The sequence below is a fragment of the Tripterygium wilfordii genome, chromosome 5, assembly GCF_013401445.1.
Source record: "Tripterygium wilfordii isolate XIE 37 chromosome 5, ASM1340144v1, whole genome shotgun sequence".
Classification (NCBI taxonomy): domain Eukaryota; kingdom Viridiplantae; phylum Streptophyta; class Magnoliopsida; order Celastrales; family Celastraceae; genus Tripterygium; species Tripterygium wilfordii.
Window position 1 is genome coordinate 8,694,006 of NC_052236.1, and position 17,510 is coordinate 8,711,515.

Genomic DNA, 17,510 nt, shown 5'->3' on the forward strand with positions numbered 1-17,510 from the left:
AGAGCACCCTCTCCTTTATAAAAATCAGCATCTTTCTTTGCTTCTGTCAATTCATCGGATAGTTGATTTGCTTTCTCAATAGAAGCACTCAGTTCAATCTCATAATCACTTAACATGGAGTCAGCATCATGAAGGTTCTTCAGTTTGACTTCGTTTTCTTGAAATCTTGTCTTGAAAGCCGAGAGTTCTTCTTCAACTGTCTTCTTTTGTTGTTCCATATTAGACAATTGTCTACCTTGGTCAACAAAGTTAGCTTTCAAAGCAAGATGCCTTCCTTGCAGTTCATCCAATCTATCTTCTGCCTTCTTTAAAGCCTCAACAGTAGTATCCTTCATCTTCTCTAATTGAGTTTCGGCTTCCATCCTCAATTTCTTTTCTTGCTCTTCAGCTTTTGAAGCCTTTTCAACGTTGGCCTATAGAAGGTTGCCTAAAAGACGAAGACTCTTGTTCTCCTTCTTTAAATGTTCAACTTCCTTATGAAGGAATAGTTGAACTGACAAAGACTAAAAGAAAAAAAAGACAAAGGTTAGCCTTAATTTAGTATTGGAATAAAAAGAATAAATTAAGCTTTGGGAATACCTAGAAAGAATGAGAGATGCTATACAGAGAAACATCCTTGATGTCTAGTTTGGGAGGAGTGAAACCAAGAGGATAAGCTAGCTTATGTAGGTCAGGAAATAATTCTCCAGGTTTCGAGAAAATGGAGACATTCGGGATTGACATCTCAAAGCTCCTCGTTGAAAACTCAGATGATGGACCAGTACTAGCTATCGCTAATTCTTTTTCGATCAGACCTCTTAAAGGGGAAATTGAGGGAACAGGACCTTCTTCCTACCTACTTGCATCGTCCACCCTCATCTCATCATCAGCAATATGAATAATGTCTTCAGCTTCCTCACTTATTCCCGCATCTTTCCCTCCAAAAGAAGGAGATGGCAGCCCGGCCTTCTTTCTTATCACATCCCTAAGAAGCACAAACTCATCGGCTGTATCACCTTCGAAGATTTTTGGAATCTCGATAGCTTTAAGAATTGTCCCTAACTCACCTTGGACCCCCGAACTAGGCTCATGCCTTTTCTTCATCCTCTTCTCTTTCAAATTCCTTCGGCTTTTCTTCTGCTCAATTATCTCCTTCAAAGTTAAAAGGAACGATTGCCCTCAGAGCCATATGCCATTATATCAAACAACAAGAAAATCTATTATAATTAGACTTGTATCAAAGACGAAGACACCAAAGTGCTAACTTACTATTAAAAAGTATTTGGAGTAGACAGACTTCCAATCTCTTTCAACCCGAGGAACCATCGTTAGGAAATTCCAAAAAAATTTCTTGGCTTCCATGGTAATAATGATTATGGGAGATTTACCTGTAATAAAAAGATAGTTATTTATATCAGGAATTAGGCAAAGATAAACAAAAACTAATTGATTATACCTTGAATCTGCCAAATACTAAGAATGGAGTCATCATCCTCCAGGAGATTTTCCTTCCTTACCAAAAAATATCTCTTTTGCCAATTGTGATCACTGGATGTGGTTCCAGCAATCAAACCATCTTTGCCTTTCTTTGTCAACATATATCTACCTACATCCTTCTTTTTCGTTTGCCAAGAATAAGCAGCAAGAAATTCATGTACCCCAAAAGGAACATTGAATTTTTCACTTAAAGCTTCCAAAGATAATAGAATGCGCCAAGAATTGGGCATTAGTTTGCAGCGGAAAACTCCAAAAAATCTTATAAGAAATCTAACTAAAGGTCCTAAAGGAAATTTTAGCCCACATCTGAGTGCCAGAAGATATACAACAGTCCGCCCTAGAGTTTCATAGGAAGCTAATTCACCAGGGATAGGGAGTCGCATTTCTACTTCTAGAGAAATCTCAAAATCCTTCCTTATGTTATCTAGATCCTCTTCAGTCAGCACAGAAGCAGGGTCTTTATCGATTGTCACTTCTTCTTCATTTGGCTTTTTCTTAATTGCTTTCGAATGGGTATTCGGCACAGGAGCCCTATTTATGGGAGTAGCCATTTTCCTACCCAATCCTCCTTCGAACATGGGAAAGGACGAAGCTTTAGGACTAGTAGTTCTCCCACTTAGTTCCTCTTCGTGTAAATTACCCTCTTTGGAAAACTCATCTTGAGTATCCAAAACAGTACGATTTTCACTTAGAATAATTGAGGGGCCGAAGTTAGATTTTTCCTTCTCAACTTCCTTCTCCATCCTGTCAAGAAATTCTTCGGAACCCATCCAAGCCATAGCATGGAAATCGAAAGAAAGAACAAGGAGACAAGAAACGTATCGTATGTGATTCAAAACCGCACTCTCTAAGTTCTAGATAGTGAGTAGTTACAGAAAACCCATTAAGAACCTTGAGGGACTAAATGGCAATTTCAAAGCTCGAGAAGTTAAAACTTTTTGGAAACCGTTTTCCCGAATTAATCTCAACCGTCCGATCAATCTCAACTCTTCGATAATAGCGAGAAAGGCGGCGTCATTTAAGACATCTCTTTACAACTAGTTAGAATCAAACTAAACTCAACCCAAACGTTACATCCTCCCTCTCATTTAAATACAGAACGAAGACAGAAAGAGAGTCACAAAAGAAGAAACATTACTCTTTAAACTCCATCCATGAGCTCCTCACAAAACCCTAGATTCCCTCCTATTAGGCCCGAGTACCAAAAGATAATGGCCGAACCAGCATCCAACCAAGACAAAGAGCCACCTCAAATCACTATCGAATATGACCCTCGCCAGCACGTTGCCGATTTGCAAAAATTGGTGATACACCTGGACCAAGATCTCCTCAAAGCTGAAAGGAGAATAACGAAACTCACCAGAGCTTATAAACTGACAGGGCATTCCCTTTATCGGCTCCAAGATATGTCCAAATTAGCTGCCACGGAAGAAGATCCTCAGAAGCTGCAAGAAGCTTTGCAAATTATTAATCTTCTAATGAGAAATAATTTAGTTAGAATGGACCATGCCCTGTGGCCACAACCTTAGAAGGTCTAGTTTAGTTGTACTAACATATCAATGAATGAAATATTATATGAAAATTATTATTTTCCAAAATATCCCTATAAAGATGAAATTCTTAAACGAAGCTCGTAGATGAAACAAAACTGCCTCACCTAGGAGACAAAACTCCAATAAAGGGAGACGAAGCTTCAAAAGGACAAAAATCTCAAAATATTCAACAATGCATTCGATCATAGATGTAACACGATTCGTCTGTCTTGATATTTGCAAAATCATCTGAACCACAAATCGGTATTTTGCTCTAGAAGTATTTAAGCCGCAGATTTAACATTTAATTTTTAGCCGGCCAAAATGTCACAACTCCTCGAGAATGAACGTGAGCTGATTTCACAACCGTTCATCTTCCCACGCATTTGAGAATTAACTGTCATGTTTTCCAAAGAGATAACTTTCTCCATACTCTACCTCTATAAATAGAAGAAAGAGAAAAACAAAAGAAAAACAACAAAGAAAAACTTTCCGAAAATATCTTCGAAAGTGAGTACCCCCAACTCTCCATCAGCGAAGAAGTTGAAAACTGATGAAGGTTCTGCTTCTTGGTAAGATGAAAGACAGGGCGACACCATATTCAATTTTTCTCCTATAAAAGAAGAAATGTATGAAGGGGATCCCCAAAAATCCATCGAATCGTCAAAGGAAGCTTTGAAAGAAACTAAGAGAAGACTCAAAAGAAAACTGATCAAAGCCGAGAATATAGGAGACAACTTATGGTCTCAAAATACGCTATACAAGGAATTTGATACATGTCGTGGGGAAAGCAAGCAAGCAGTCAGGACCCAGAAAAATTATATGAAGCTATCACAGAGATATCGGAGCAAATCGGCTCTGTCATATATGGGATAGATATGTTCTTTACAATTGGGAATTAAATGGACCTTAGATTAAAATTCCATACTATTTTTCCTTTGTATTATCTTTTCTGTAATTCCAAGAAAGATTTCAATGAAGTCTACATTTTATACTCCATGAATAATCTTATGTTTTACAATGATGGTACGCACAAAAATTTCATCTAAGATCCTTTAGCCAATATAAGATGATATAAACTTAAATTATATGCAAAATTAAGATAGGAATGCTCTCTTCATCTTAAGCGTCGGGAAGGATGAAGAAAAAAATATTTGAATCATTTAATTCGAATTCAATACCGAGAATACAGAAAGATGCTAAAAGCTCTTTTAGAGGGTGCAACCGTCTAACTTCCCACGTTCTTCAAGAATAATAACTCCCCACTCCTCTCAATGTTTTTCCTTGGTCTTTAAATAAATGAGAGGAAGGAACAAAAGGGAGATCCTTCATCTTCTTAAAATTCTCCCATTCCTACGAAAAATGAGTTCTTCCGATTCCACTCCCGTAAAAAGAGCAAGGATTGAAGAAGAAGATCCTAATCCCACAAGGAGAGTAAGAACTGAAGATCCTACTTCTTCTAAGAAAGCAGGGATCATAGAGGAAGGTTCTATCTCCAGGACAAACAAAGAGTCAGACGACTCTATCGTTGAGGTATTTGTGGTATCTGAAGAGTTATATGGAGACAATCCTCAAAACTCTGTGGAAGAGTTAAAAGAACTTCTGAAGGAAGCTGAAAGGAACCTTCAGAACGAATATGAACGCAACTAGTCCTACACAGTTGTGCTTCGCTCGTCCAGGGACATATTGGTTAGGATTCGTGATAATGCTTGGGGAAGGACTTGAAGTCACAATACCTATCGGCTGCAGGAATCTCTCCTAGATCTTGCAACCTACATTGGGACTGCAATGAACAAGATAGACTATTACAATTACAGAAGAACTTCAATGTCAAAGGTGTGAAGCCACAATTGAAGTGAAGAAGAACAGAACTTAAAAGACGATGTAACCCCAAACATGATATTTTTGAGTTAAATCAAACTAAAAAATAGGGGGCAAAATGTAGGGGTCAAGTTCAACCCCAATCAAATATAAGGGTCCAGTTCAACCCAATCCATATATAAGTGTCACGCCCCGTTTTGGGTGGGGTCATGAGATATGAAAAAAACGCCCATACAAAATTCGATAGACATGACGCAACATTGTAGTACAATGAGCGCCAACCTGCACAGAAATCGACAATTGCCCTAAGGAGGACTCTAATGGCATTCAACCTCCAGAACATAATCCAATACTACTATAGTAATTAAGACCTCCATGGTCCACATCGAGCAGATGCAATAAAACAGCCCACAATCAGAATGCGACCTTAGTGGTCAATATCACAGCGGAAACAAAACAACAGCTCAAGTCAAAGGTGACTGAGTCATACATAAAGTTTAACAATTTAAGACGTCTAACAATCCTAAATAAAGGTAAGGAAACATATATCTAATCAACGCGGGCTACACCACACTGTCACGCCTCCTGCAACGTGGGCTCAGTAGGGAAATAAAAATAGAATGGTAAGCAACAAGGTATAGAAATACAATACCAGAAGGAATCGTACTAGATTCGGGCCCCTATAAAGATTTACAGCACTCAAAGTGCCAAGAGAGTATAAACATGACACATAACAACAATGAATATGGATGAATGGTTACAAGGTACAATATCCAATATGCATCAATGAATGCAATTTACAACATATATATACATTTAAAATATTGTATTTATTAAAAACAACAAGTGGAACAATTGAGGCACACCAAATGCCGAAGCACTCGTTGACCAAGTGTATACAAGTACACGTAAGGTCAGAATCACACACAAGTGCGGATCCATTTAAGGAAAGTGTACTCCCCAACAACAAGGATATCCGGACACCTAAACCGGTATGGGTTGTACACCCCACACCGAATAATGTGATACAAGAACAACGCAACCAACAATTGTCCACAAAACTTGGCTCAATATATGCCACATTACAATACATTTCAAAACATTTACCAATGATATAATTTTTATATCATTACAAGAATTTACTTTAGCAACAACAGTACAACTAGGTTGTCCCCAAAACAGTTTACAATACAGTTTTCTAAAATCTCATCTTGCGGTCCAATAAACTCGGGATCCTCCTGGGAGTCGCACAATATCCAGGCCGAAACCCCGGCATCACTCCTGACCCCTCATCCATTGAACTCCACAAGGGTGTAAAATATGCAAATTATTGGTTTTGAATAAATTTACAATTTTCCTCTTTAATGCGTTAAAAGAATTTGATGCAAATAAAAGTATTTATGCAATATCTTTGTTACGAAAATTTATAGTAAAACATGATGGATGCAAGACGGTCTAAACCCACAACAATGACTTAGGCCACAACATGTCTATGGAGGAAGACAAAGAATAATATAGGCCAACAATTATCCATGAACAACAATCAAACAATTGTAGGAACAAGGAATTTAAGAATTTAGGAAGTTCCTACAATGATTCAATACAAGGCATAAAAGATTTATCAAAGAGAATAGAAATTTTCCTAAAAGGATTAAATACAAGATATACAAAGAATTATTAGAGAGGGTGGTAGTTTCCCTACAATTAATACAAGGCATAGAAGGAATTATCAAGGAGGGTAGAAGTTTCCCTACCTCTTGTAGACACACTTCACAAGCTTAAGCAACACGCGTCAAGTATTATCCAATGAACCAATCCTATGAAAATTAACATAATATGACTTAATTTATCAAGCCTAGTATCAATTTAATAAAACCCCTATTTTTATTTTAACTTAGCACTCATATATAAGTTTTTACCTTAAGTTGCCGAAGAGTGATCGACTCTTGCCTAAGCAATTAAAGGCTATTTCAAGTGATTTTTGGTAGTTTGAATGGAAGATAAAAACTGGTTACAAAGTGCCCGAACATAGTGGCTTGAATTAGCCAAACTTCACAAAAAATTCTCTTCTTAATTGGCAAATCTGTAGTGGACATGAAGGAGCTGATTGAGCCACCTATGGAGCAGCAAATATAGAGGAAGGAAAACATGGGGAAAAAGTAAGAGGAAGGTGCTTACCAACAAGTAAAACAGGGGCTGCTCTTTGTAGTCCAATTTAGTGGGTTTTTCTAGAGTTAAAAGGGAGACTAAGAAGAGAGTGGTTTTTCGGAAGTAAGAAGAGAATGGGTTTCGGGAGTTATAAGGAAGAATAAGAAGAGAATGAACAAGTAGGGTTAAGTTGGAATTGACATTTTTACCATTCTATTTAAAATCAAATTCCTAAATTTCCTATGTCCATATATATTTGTATATTTTATTTTTCACACAATATAAACTCGTTATTTTTTTTCCCAAAGAATTTCAAAAGTAAAACCTTTAGAATACATGGTTCAATGGATACTATAATACTACTATGGACACTTGCCCATTTTAACGGGTCCCAAAAATACTGGATATTACAATAAGGGTCTAGTTCAACCCTACATATACATGGGCCAAGCCTAAACATAAGTCTGCAAAGACAAGGTAAAAAATAACCCAATATTAATCAGACCAAAACATAGAGTCTAAAAGGACTCGGTCAAAATATGACAATACAAAGCCGATACAAATACAAAAGGCTGATATACAAAGGCTGAAAAAATAGCCAAGAGAAGAAGCCGGAGCTAAGGCAGTTATATATAAAGCAGTTATGGCTGAAACCGACAGAGAATTTCTCCAAGCTGCTATAAACTTCTTAAAACTACTGTAGACTGCTCCAACTACCACAACCGCTAGTAACTACTCAATACAAGTATAAAAAGAGTTCATTAGCAACAATCAAGGTGGGTGGACAACATTGTACTTTTGATTCTTGCTTACTTTGTAACCCACAACATAATAAGAACATCATATAGTTTTGCACCGTAGACCTAGCCTCAACGCCGAACCACATAAAATCTCTCTGTCTTGCATTACTTTCTCCAAATCTTTCACAAACAATTCGATTGTCGATTTATTACATCAACAAAGACTAACTCCAGAATGAAAGTATTTCTATTAATGAAACGAAAAGAAAGAAACACGTCATTGAAATGCTTTGGAATCTTTAATTGAGAATACATCTTGAAATGTCTTGAGGGTGTGCTTTAGAAGCTAAAACTAAATATAGTCGTGGAGGCTACAACCATGGAGGCTTGAAAGTAAACAACTGGGCTAAAGATAATTGACTGGAGTCATGCTGAGAAAGTAGTAAAATTTGTAGATGCAAAGTTTGTGTTTGACGCGGGGTGTTTGTGAACTTCTCTTCTCCTTCTTCTTATAGTCCTCATGTTCTTCAATGGTGACCATCATCTCCTGTTTCTCTGGCACAATCTTGACATGTTCTAATACAATGGATCGTGAGAAATCTTGCTTGTTGCTTGAGTTGTTGGATCAAAACTTTTCATAACCGCAACATCATCAGAGTAATGAGAATCATGGTGAAGGTCTCAGGTCGTGTTCCTTCTTCAAGGTGGATATGGGAATACTGAAAACAATGTCCAAAACAATGAAATCAGTCGGGAAGAAGAATTTTTTCACTTTCACCAACACATCTTCAATAACTCCTCTTGGGTGCTTGGTCGATCTATCTGTCAATTGTAAAGAAATTGTAGTTGCCTTCGGCTCACCAAGTCCAAGTTTCCTAAAGACTGAAAAGGCATTAGATGTACGCTTGCACTTAAATCACATAAAGATTTTTCAAAATAAGAATTTTCAATAGTGCAAGGGATTGAGAAACTCTTTGGATCTTTTAGCTTTGGCAGAAGCTTTCTTTGTATAATTGTGCTACACTCTTCCACAAGCATAACAGTTTCATTGTCCTTAAGCTTCTCCTTCATAAACTTGACATAGCTTGGCATTTGTTCTAAATCATCTGCAAAAGGAATGTTAATGTGCAACTTTTTAAATACATCAATAAATTTAGAAAATTGCTTATCTAGTTTATTTTTCGTCAGACGTTGTGGGAAACGAATCGATGGAACATATGATGGTGGACTGACAACTTTGGGTTGTGGTGCATTTGCCTTTGCTATGCTTGAATCTCCCATGGTTTGCTTTGTCTCATTTGTTGGGTGTAAAATATACCTACTTTTACGGGCTTAAAATTACTATTTTTCTATGATATTTAGTGCAAACATACTGCCCATATTGGTATTTTTATGACAGGTATTACAGAAGGATAAAGCTGGCATTAGACGGAATTTGTGACCTGTTTTGCAGCCTGATGAGGTCGCGAATCGCGAGAGTCAAACTTGTGTGATTAAGTTGCTGACGTGGCAGGGACAATTGGGCCAGTTTAGGGCTTGCTAAGGACTATATAAGGAGTGATAAGCCTGGACAAAGGGAACTTTTGGGGGCTGCACGATTAAGGGCTACTATTGGAGAGAGTGTGACGACAATAAGGAGGAGAAGAAATATCAAGTTCAGCAGATCAATTCTCCAGCAACCAAAACTTTGACTTTTCATTGATTTGAACGTTGTCCATGAGTATTTATACTGTTTTAATTATGAGCATGTGTAGCTAAACTCTTTTCTAGCTAGGGTTTGGTAATTCTTCTACCATAAACCTTGTGCACAGATTTAATTGACAATCAGACTAAGTTTAATTCTTTAATCTCTGGATTGATTGCTTATTTCCTATTGTTATGCATGCCTGATCAACATCATAATTTTAGGAATTGTTAGTTAAACATATTCGGCTGACCATGACCCGGTGTTTGATGAAGTAACAAGAACTTGCGTAAGATCCAAGTTTTGGGAACATAGGACATAATTGATTGGGTAATAGACCATTATCCTAGATTGTGCAACTGTCGATTTCCTAGTGCTTATGCTTGTCTTAGGAAACTCTTAGGGTAGACCAACCAAGACTTCTTTCATAAGAAAAGATCTTGCAACTGGACCAAAGTCGGGATCGTTGTTTAGGGAAATCTAATTGACTGCAGCTGGACCAAGGCCTCTCAATTGACATTGTTAAACTTTTAAATTGTGTGATTGCATATTAATCTGTGTGCATAGGTGGAGGTAGTTGGCAAGCCAAACCCAAGCTAGTTTTTCATCCATTGATAGTTATCTAAATTTTATTGCTAGTTAATATTAGAAGCATCTGAATTTAATTTGCACTATTGTTAGTAGTTATAGTTGGTAGTTAATACAGTCCTCATGGATTCGACCACATTCACTATTATACTGTCAGTTGGCACGTACACTTGCGATTGGGATAAACCCGTCGGTATTGAGTTGCAAGTATTTCTTGCAATAAAAAGTATCGATCAAGTTTTTGGCGCCGTTGCCGGGGACTGTTAAGTTTATTATCGGTTGTTTCTTATGGCAGTAGTGTGTATTTATTTATTTAGTTATTGTTCCTACTCAAACTTACTTTAAAAAAAATATGTATATATATTTCTTGTGCAGGTCCAGAATTGTCTCTTAAATTGCATGGTCAACACTCGTTCTCAACATCAACCATTAGAAGAATTTGACCCAGAAATTGAGAGAACAACTAGAGCATTAAGACAAAGAAACATGGCTGAAAATCCACCCAATCGAGAGATTCAAATTGCTGGTGGTGCTGGGAATGCTGAGGGTAATGCGCGTATACCCATGATGAACAAATATATCCCACAGAACATTGCCCAGCCATCATGTATTACATATCAACCTACTGGAGCAGCTAATATCAGTTTATCACCTCAATTGCTGAATTCTGTACCACATTATGCGGGGCGGTTAGATGAAGATCCACACCAACATCTAAAGGATTTTACCGATCTTTGTCGTACTCAACACATGACAGGGATGTCTACTGATAATCTGAAACTGGTACTCTTCCCATTCACTCTTAGAGGAGGAGCAAAGATGTGCTACAACTCTATTGAAGCAGGTACTATTAGCACATGGGAGCAGATGGCGACTAAGTTTTTAAAGGAATTTTTTCCAGCTCATAGAACCAAGCAGCTGGTGCGAGAAATTCAAAATTTTCAGCAAAAAGATGGTGATCTATTCTATGAGGCTTGGAAAGATTTCAAGGGCCGCTTAACTCGTTGCCCAACTCATAATCTGCATAAGGATGATGTTGTGCTGCACTTTTATGAAGGGTTGAATGAGATTAATAGGATGAAGGTTGATTCAGCTTGTAATGGAGTGTTGATGCGAAAAAGTAGTGAGGAAGCGATGGAGCTATTCGAAGAATTGAGTGAAGATTCTCAACAATTTTCTACACGGGGTAGAAGCTCAACAAGGAAGCAAGGCATGTACGAAGTAAGTGCTGACACTATGGTACAAGCTGAGATGGGAAATATCAATCGAAAAATTGACATGATTGTGGAAGCCATGAAGGGAATGAATATGAAAACTTCGGTGCCAGCAAAGCCAGTTATTGTGTGTGTTATTTGTTCAAATAATGACCATGTGACTGAAGCCTATCCATTGACTTCTATGATGGACCAAGAACAAGCCAATTACTTGGGGCAAGGAAATTTCAACATGAGAAATCAATCTTACCTATGGCAAAATCACCCAAATTTCTCATGGAGGAATGAACAGAATTCTGCTGAAACAACAGCTCCTGCACAGCAAACATCAAAGAGGAGTGACTTGGAGACCACAATGATGCAATTTATGCAGCAAACAACTCAAGCCATTCAAAAGTTAGAGACCCAAGTGAGACAAATGGCTAAGGAGATGAGTGAGAGGAAGAAGGGAGAATTACCTTCACAGCCCTTGAATAACCCAGCTGGGCAACCAGAGCAATTGAAAGCTGTAACAACTCTCCGAAGTGGCAAGCAAATCAACAAAACAGAGCAGCTGCAAACAGAGTCCACAAATGGCAGTAAAGCTACAGACAGGGTACAAACAGGCCACAAAACTGCACCAGTGGAGACACAGGAATGGGAAAGAGATCCTCCACCTTTCCTGCAAAGGTTTGCCAAACAGAAAACTGATTCTAAAGCAGTTGATATTTTTGAGAATTTACGTAAGGTCGAAATTAATATTCCATTGCTTGATGCTATTATACAAATTCCATCTTACGCTAAATTTCTTAAAGAATGTTGTACTCAAAAGAGAAAATTTGCTGCTCATGAAAAAATTGCTTTGAAAGAAGAGGTCAGTGCTGTATTGTTAAATAAACTCCCACCAAAACTTAAAGATCCTGGTAGTTTTACTATACCATGTAAAGTGGGAAATCAATTTTTTGAAAAGGCATTATTAGACTTAGGAGCAAGCATTAATTTGTTACCTTACTCTGTCTATGAAAAACTTGGGTTGGGAGAGCTTCAAGAGACTTCTATAATATTGCAACTAGCTGACCGTAGTGTCAAAAGACCCAAAGGGATCTTAGAGGATGTTTTGGTAACTGTAAATGACTTAATCTTGCCTGCTGATTTTATTGTGTTGGATATGGAAGATAGTCCTAGATCCTCATCTTTACCTATCATACTTGGACGACCTTTTATGGTTACTGCTGACATGAATATTAATGTGAGAAAAGGGACTGTAACTATGACAGTAAATGACAAAGAGTTGGAATTTCGTGTGTTTGATGCTCTTAAATCTCATGATGATCATAGTGATTGTTTTGATGTTGATACTACGCATGATCTTGTGAGTGAGGCTTTTCAGGTTACTAGTGTGGAGCCAATTGTAGCAGTAGTGGCGTATGGGTTGAATGAGAAAACAATTTTGGAAGGAGAGTTTGAGGATGACCGTATAGAGGAGGTCATTCAAGCATTCCAGTTGGACCGGCCTTATGGTGGTAAGAATACTCCTCCCTTTGAGCAATTGACGCCTACTAATGCATCTCTTGTTCCTTCTACAGTTAAAGCTCCTAATTTGGAACTGAAGCAGCTACCTAGTCACTTGAAATACATCTACTTGGGTGAACATAATACTTTACCCGTGATAGTGGCAGCAAATCTAAGTTTAGGGGAGGAGGCAAAGTTGATCCGGATACTGAGGCAGCATAAAACAGCCATTGGTTGGACTATTGTAGATATAAAAGGGATCAGCCCCTCAAGATGCATGCATCAGATTTTTCTAGAAAATAATGCAAAGCCTACCCGAGAGGCACAAAGGAGGTTGAACCCACATATGAAGGAGGTTGTCAAAGCTGAAATTCTCAAGCTACTTGATGTGGGGGTAATTTATCCGATTTCAGATAGCAAGTGGGTCAGTCCAATTCATGTAGTCCCGAAGAAAAGTGGCATTACCGTAGTGAAGAATGAAAATAATGAGTTGATACCTACAAGAATGACCACGGGATGGAGAGTGTGTATTGATTACAGGAAGTTGAACAATGAAACGCGAAAAGACCATTTTCCACTACCATTCATTGATCAGATGTTGGAGAGACTAGCCGGGTATAGTCACTATTGCTTTCTTGATGGCTATAGTGGATACAATCAGATTGCCATAGCACCTGAAGACCAGGAGAAGACCACGTTCACATGTCCATATGGCACTTTTGCATACCGAAGGATGCCGTTTGGGCTGTGCAACGCACCAGCTACATTCCAGCGATGTATGATGAGTATTTTCTTTGACATGGTAGAGAAGTTTATTGAAGTTTTCATGGATGATTTCAGTGTATTTGGAGCTGATTTTGATGAATGTCTTGAGCATTTGAGGTTGGTGTTAGAGAGGTGTGAAGAAACCAACCTTGTTTTGAATTGGGAAAAATGTCACTTCATGGTGAAAGAAGGAATTGTGTTGGGTCATCTGATTTCCAGCCGTGGCATTGAAGTCGACAAGGCAAAAATCGAAGTCATATCAAAGCTGCCTCATCCTACCACAGTAAAGGGTGTGCGGAGTTTTCTTGGTCATGCGGGGTTTTACCGAAGATTTATAAAAGACTTTTCCAAGATCTCGCAACCTTTGTGTGTATTGCTGACAAAGGATGCTGAATTTGTATGGACAGATGACTGCCGGACAGATTTGATAAGTTAAAACAAGCACTCACTTCAGCTCCTATTATGCAAGCACCTGATTGGGAGCTGCCATTTGAGTTAATGTGTGACGCCAGTGATTATTCGCTCGGAGCTGTTCTGGGCCAGCGGAAAAATAAGACACCATATGCCATCTATTATGCTTCTCGCACCATGAATGATGCTCAGCTGAATTATTCAACAATGGAAAAAGAATTATTGGCGGTGATTTTTGCATTGGAAAAATTCATATCTTACCTCATTGGCTCCCGAGTTATTGTGTATATGGACCATGCTGCGTTGAGGTATTTAATGACTAAAAAGGATGCCAAGCCTAGGTTAATACGCTGGGTACTTCTTTTGCAGGAGTTCGACTTGAAGATTAAAGATAAAAAGGGAAGTGAGAATGTAGTGGCTGATCATCTTTCTCGGCTGCTACCTGACAATGAACATGAAGAACTTCCTTTGGGTGACTCTTTTCCAGATGAGCAGCTCCTGTCCATAAACACACTGCCATGGTATGTTGACATTGTGAATTATCTTGTTACTAATTATTTTCCTACAGATTTGTCTTACCAGGAAAGGAAGCGAATAATTTCAAGGGCTAAAAATTACATATGGGATGATCCTTACCTCTTTAAGATTTGCCCGGATCAAATTATTCGTAGATGTGTAGCACAAAGTGAACAACAAGAGATCTTGAATCATTGTCATGCCTATGCATGTGGAGGCCACTTTGGGCCTAAAAAGACTGCACTTAAGGTATTCCAAACTGGATTTTATTGGCCTACTATTTTTAAAGATGCTTGGATTTTTTGCAATAAGTGTGATAGATGCCAAAGGACGGGGAACATAGCTGTCAGGGATCAAATGTCATTAACAAATATTCAGGTCATTGAACTTTTTGATGTATGGGGAATTGACTTCATGGGTCCTTTTCCTAACTCTTTTGGTTTTGAATATATTTTAGTTGGTGTTGATTATGTGTCCAAATGGGTCGAGGCTGTCCCCTCACGAACTAATGATCATCGAGTGGTTGTGAAGTTTTTGCAGGACAATATTTTCTCTCGTTTTGGGATGCCACGAGCGATCATTAGTGATGGTGGCAGGCACTTCAATAATTATGCATGTTCCGCCTTAATGAAGAAATATGGGATCACTCACCGGGTGGGCACCCCATATCATCCTCAGACGAGTGGGCAAGTGGAGATAAGCAATAGAGAAATCAAGACCATTCTTGAGAAAACGGTGAATCCAAATAGAAAAGATTGGTCTCTTCGGTTGACTGATGCTTTATGGGCATACCGAACGGCTTATAAAACACAAATAGGGATGTCTCCGTTCCGGTTAGTTTATGGGAAAGAGTGTCACTTGCCGGTTGAATTAGAGCATCGAGCTTATTGGGCCATTAAAAAGCTCAATTTTGACATAAAGGCAGCTGGAGACAGGCGTCGTTTGCAACTGAACGAGCTTGAAGAATTACGGCATGAAGCCTATGAGAATGCCAAATTATACAAGGAGCGAGCGAAGCAGTACCATGACAAGAAGCTTGTGCGGAAAACTTTTTCTGTTGGACAGAAGGTGCTGATATATAACTCTCGTTTGAAATTGTTTCCGGGAAAGCTCAAATCCAAGTGGCATGGACCGTATGTGATCCAAGCAGTGTTCCCTCACAGTGCATTAGAGTTAAAACATCTGGATTCTGATCGGACATTTAAGGTTAATGGCCATCGAGTGAAGCCTTATTGGGAGAATGTACAAGTTCCTGTGGATAAAGTGGTATATCTCCACTCTATTGATGTCTGACCGAATCCAAGGCTATGTCTGGCTGAAGACAATAAATTTAGCACTTCATGGGAGGTAACCCATGTGGAAGAGGAGCACCATTTTAACAATTAAATCAGCTAAGTCTCTTTTCCTTTTCTTTCATTCACTTTTGTCATTCATTTTTGTCATTGCAATTTTCGTTTTGTTTTCTTTTTAAACATTGAGGACAATGTCAACTTCAAGTTTTGGGGAGAGGGAATTTGCTTTTGCCGAAAATTTTTTTAAAAACATTTGAAATTGTTTTGAGACGAGAATTGGCATACTTGTGCTTAATTGTTATGAAGTGCCTTTGAGACTGATGGTGTGATTATTTGCATAATCTTTTGCAATGAATGTCTACTTAGTTTACATATTATTTGCAGCATCAATTAACTTGTGAGGAGCCTTCAGAAATTTTGTGTGCTATGAATTTCATGATGTTGTATAGCCAGAACTTGCATTAGACCATCTGAAATAGATACTATGTTTTTGTTCTTTGAAAGTGATGAAGGCCTTCTTTGTCAATGTTGGCCTACCTTGAACCCTGCCTTTGCTCCCAGTCTTTTGATTGAATATTCTGCTCTTACGCTAAACCCTCCCATCTATGTGATGTGTTATGCCTGTGTCATAAGTCATAAAATAGAATCCATTATGAGACTATGGTTGAAGTGTTTGGAAGGTTATTGAGAAGGTGATGAGGAGTTCAAGTGTGGTGTTAAAGGGAGATAAGTCTGAATAGTGGAGAGAAGTGTATAAGCAGAGTTCTGGGGACTTTGTAGCCTTTTTGTGACATAAGTGTGGCCTGAAGCAGATCCAAATAAGCAATGACCCGTGTCCGTAAAAAAAAAAAGACGAGAAAAAAAAAAGAAAAAAAAAAGATATATACGGAGAAGGGTTGGTGCCTATTACCCACAGCCGCAATCCCTAACCTTTTACCTTCTCTGTCCAAAAGAGGTACCTTCCTAAAAAAGAGATTTGGCAGCAATATCGGGTTCACTAATGGCTACAAGAAGTGCAAAGAGGAAGAAGGAGTTAGCGAGCAAAAAGAAGGGAAAGGTGGGTGCAAGTTCGGATGTCCCTGTGGAAGAAGAGGAGAGTTTTGACCGATTCATATCCCCTGAGGTGCAGATCGAGTGTGAGGAAGTGTGGTCCAAGAGGGCTTTGCATGTGGAACCTCATGTGGTGGTGGAGCACTTCCAGCGGGTCAATTGGTATTACAAATTGAAGGAGAGGGGGTGGCTCAGCATCACCAGTGTTCCAGGTGTGGCTATTCGACAACTGGTTTACGAGTTTTATGCCAATTTAATAGTCAATGATAACCATTGTATGGCATATATGCGAGGTAAGCAATTCTTTTTCAACCCAAGGAGGGTTTCATCTGTTTTGAGCTTACCCGAACCATTGAAGAAACTAGCTTTAAATTTAGGGATTTTGGAACCTCAAATGTTGACACTGTGTGGCCTGATTGGAGAATTGTAGTGGAAACTTTGACTGGGAACTATAGTGATGAGCCGAACAAAAATGTGATTTTATATGTAGATTTGATGTAGCCTTATAGACTGTTAGCTCAGATAGTGACCAGGAATGTGATACCTGTGACTCATCTTTCCAGTGTCAATGCAAAATCTTGCTATTTGATGTATGCCATTATCTGTGATTTGGATTTTTGCATGGCAAGTACTATATATGATCACATTGTTAAAGTGAAAGAGGATAACAAACCTGGTCAAGTGCTGCCATTTGGGGTATTGATTACTACCTTGTGTCTTGCTGAAAGTGTGGAAAAGGAGTTGGGTGATGTTCAGGAGAAAAGGAAAGCACCTCTGAACAG